The sequence below is a fragment of the Bos indicus genome, chromosome 3 (genome assembly GCF_029378745.1).
Source record: "Bos indicus isolate NIAB-ARS_2022 breed Sahiwal x Tharparkar chromosome 3, NIAB-ARS_B.indTharparkar_mat_pri_1.0, whole genome shotgun sequence".
Classification (NCBI taxonomy): Eukaryota; Metazoa; Chordata; class Mammalia; order Artiodactyla; family Bovidae; genus Bos; species Bos indicus.
Window position 1 is genome coordinate 11711636 of NC_091762.1, and position 3996 is coordinate 11715631.

Sequence of the window (3996 nt, forward strand, 5' to 3'; positions counted from 1 at the left end):
CAATACTTTGGCCACCTGATGCAAAGAACTGACTCATTTGGAAAGACCCTGATGCTGGGAAAGATTAAAGGTGGGAGGAGAAGAAGACAGAGGATGAGATGGTTGGATGGCATCACCGATGTGATAGACATGATTTTGAATAGGCTTCAGGGGTTGGTGATGGACAGGGAGGCCTTACGTGCTACAGTCCATGGGGTCAAAAAGAGTCAGACACAACTGAGTGACTGAACTGAACTGAGGTTTGCCTTAGCTTTTCTTCCAAGGACCAATCACCTTTTAATTTCATGGCCGCCATCACCATCTTCACTGATTTTGGAGCCCAAGAAAATAGTCTGTCACTGATTCCATTGTCTCCCCATATGTTTGCCATGAAGCGATGAGACCAGATGCCATGATCTTAGTATTTTGAATGTTGAGTTTTAAGCCAGCTTTTTTACTCTACCGTATAATTACCATATGAACCAGCAATTCCACTCCTCAGTATATATCCAAAAAAAAAAAAAAACTAATTTGAAAAGATACATGTACCTCAGTGTTCACAGCAGCACCATTTACAATTGTCAAGGTATAAAAGCAACCTAACTGTCAAACAACAGATAAATGGAGAAAGGTATGGTACATACACACAATGGAATACTACTCAATCATAAAAAAGAATGAAATTTTGCCATTTGCAGCAACGTGGACTTAGAGGGCATTATGCTAAGTAAAATGCTGGACAGAGAAAGACAAATACTGTGAGACACCACTATATGTAGAATCTAAAAAGCACAGCAAACTAGTGAATATAACAAGAAAGGAGCAGGTTCACAGATATTGAGAACTACCAGCTAGTGGCTAGTGAGAACTACAAGCTGGTGTCTGGCTACCAGTAGGGGGTGGGTGGGGAGGTGGGCAACATGAGGGTGGGGAAGTGGGAGGTACAAACCACTGAGTGTAAGACAGATTCAAGGATATGTCATACAACAAGAGGAATATAGCCAATATTTTGTGATAACTGTAAATGGAAAATAACCTTAAAAATTGTATAAAGAAATCAAATTAAGGCATCACCAGCACTGCACTCCCTCTGGAAAAAGAAAAAAGAACAGAGTAGTAAGTACATCATGCCTCTGTATGGAGTATCCCTGCAAAACGTACCTGAGATTGTGCAAATGTTTATGGAAGCTATGACACTCCTGCAAGCAACCTTTTGAGTAGCAGACTGTTGGCAAGTAGAAGTATAAACTAGAGAGGAAAAAACAAGATGCTACTTGGTAATTGATGCTGAAAGACTGCTCTGTGAGCATAGGTGAGGTGCACTTTTAATAAGATTAAGTCTGCACCCAGTAAGCAGATAAGGATCACTGCAATTTGGGTCTAGATAAAATTGTGCCCCTTTATAGTCATCTAATTGTGAGACCAGGTTTCCCTGGTGGCTCAGTGGTAAAGAATCTGCCTATAATGCAGGAAACATGGGTTCCATCCCTGGGTTGGGAAGAGTACCTGGAGAAGCAAATGGCAACTCACTCCAGTATTCTTGCCTAGGAAATCCCAAGGACTGAGGAGCCTAGTGGGCTACAGTCCATGGGATCACAAAAGAGTCAGACATGACAGCAACTAAACAGCAAGAATGGTGAGACCAGACAGTATTTGTGTTTAAGAACTCGTGTCCTTTTGCCTAAAAAGTGCTACACATTAATTCAAAGCTCTCCAATGACTTTCAATCACGATGTTGTGACTCATAGGCCACCATTATAATGTGACTTCAATTCAGTGCCCTTATCTCCTACTATGTTCCTCATCACTTACTCCAGTACAGTTGTGCTGGATTTAGAACACTTCAATGTGCAATGCTGTTCTTATTTGTGCTCCCTTCCTTGGGATGTTCTTCTCATAAATATTGCATGGCCTGTTTCTTGCTTTAGGTGTCTCTTCAAAAGCCATCTTCTTGAGTCCCACATTCTGTCCATCATCTTTAAAATAATAGCCCATTTTCCCCTTTAATCCCCTTCCCTCATTTCGTTTAATTATAGTATACGTCAGTTCAGTTTAGTTCAGTCACTCAGTTGTGTCTGACTCTTTGTGACCCCGTGAACTGCAGCACGTCAGGCCTCCCTGTCCATCATCAACTCCCTCAGTTTACCCAAACTCATATCCACTGAGTCGGTGATACCATCCACTCATCTCATCCTCTGTCGTCCCCTTCTCCTCCTGCCCTCAATCTTTCCCAGCATCAAGGACTTTTCAAATGGGTCAGCTCTTCACATCAAGTAGCTAAAGTATAGGAGTTTCAGCTTCAACATCAGTCCTTCCAATGAACATACAGGACTGATCTCCTTTAGAATAGACTGATTGGATCTCCTTGCAGCCTAAGGGACTCTCAAGAGTCCTCTCCAACACCACAGTTCAAAAGCATCAATTCTTCGGTGCTCAGCTTTCTTCACAGTCCAAATCTCACATCCATACATGACCACTGGAAAAACCATTGCCTTATCTAGATGCACCTTTGCTTGCAAAGTAATGTCTCTGCTTTTGAATATGCTATCTAGGTTGGTCATAACTTTCCTTCCAAGGAATAACTGTCTTTTAATTTCATGGCTGCAATCACCATCTGCAATGATTTTGGAGCCCAAAAAAATAAAGTCAGCCACTGTTTCCACTGTTTCCCCATCTATTTGCCATAAAATGATAGGACCGGATGCTATGACCTTAGTTTTCTGAATATTGAGTTTTAAGCCAACTTTTTCACTCTCCTCTTTCACTTTCATCAAAAGGCTCTTTAGTTCTCCTTCACTTTCTGCCATAAGGGTGGTATCATCTGCATATCTGAGGTTATTGATATTTCTCCCAGCAATCTTGATTCTAGCTTGTGCTTCTTCCAGCCCAGCATTTCTAATGATGTACTCTGCATATAAGTTAAATAAGTAAGGTGACAATATACAGCCTTGACGTACTCCTTTTCCTATTTGGAACCAGTCTGTTGTTCCATGTCCAGTTCTAACCGTTGCTTCCTGACCTGCATACAGATTTCTCAAGATACAGGTCAGGTGGTCTGGTATTCCCATCTCTTTCAGAATTTTCCACAGTTTATTGTGATCCACACAGTCAAAGGCTTTGGCATAGTCAATAAAGCAGAAATAGATATTTTTCTGGAACTCTTTTGCTTTTTCTATGATCCAGCAGATGTTGGCAATTTGATCTCTGGTTCCTCTGCCTTTTCTAAAACCAGCTTGAACATCTGAAAGTTCACAGTTCACATATTGCTAAAGCCTAGTGGAGAATTTTGAGCATTACTTTACTAGCGTGTGAGATGAGTGCAATTGTGCGGTGGTTTGAACATTCTTTGGCATTGCCTTTCTTTGGGATTGGACTGAGAACTAATGTTTTCCAATCCTGTAGCCACTGCTGAGTTTTCCAAATTTGCTGGCATATTAAGCACAGCACTTTCACAGCATCATCTTTTAGGATTTGAAATAGCTTAACTGGAAGTCCATCACCTCCACTAGCTTTGTTCATAGTGATGCTTCCTAAGGCCCACTTGACTTCGCATTCCAAGATGTCTGGCTCTAGGTAAGTGATCACACCATCCTGATTATCTGGGTCATGAAGATCTTTTTTGTATAGTTCTTCTGTGTATTCTTGCCACCTCTTCTTAATCTCTTCTGCTTCTGTGAGATCCATACCATTTCTGTCCTTTATTGTGCCCGTCTTTGCATGAAATGTTCCCTTGGTATCTCAGATTTTCCTGAAGAGATCTCTAGTCTTTCGCATTCTATTATTTTCCTCTATTTCTTTGCATTGATCACTGAGGAATACTTTAACTCTCCTTGCTATTCTTTGGAACTCTGCATTCAAATCGGTATGTCTTTCCTTTTCTCCTTTGCCTTTTGCTTCTCTTCTTTTCATAGCTGTTTTGAAACCCTCCTCAGACAACCATTTTGCCTTTTTGCATTTCTTTTTCTTGGAGTTGGTCTTGATCACTGCCTACTGTACAATGGACCTCAGCCCATAGTT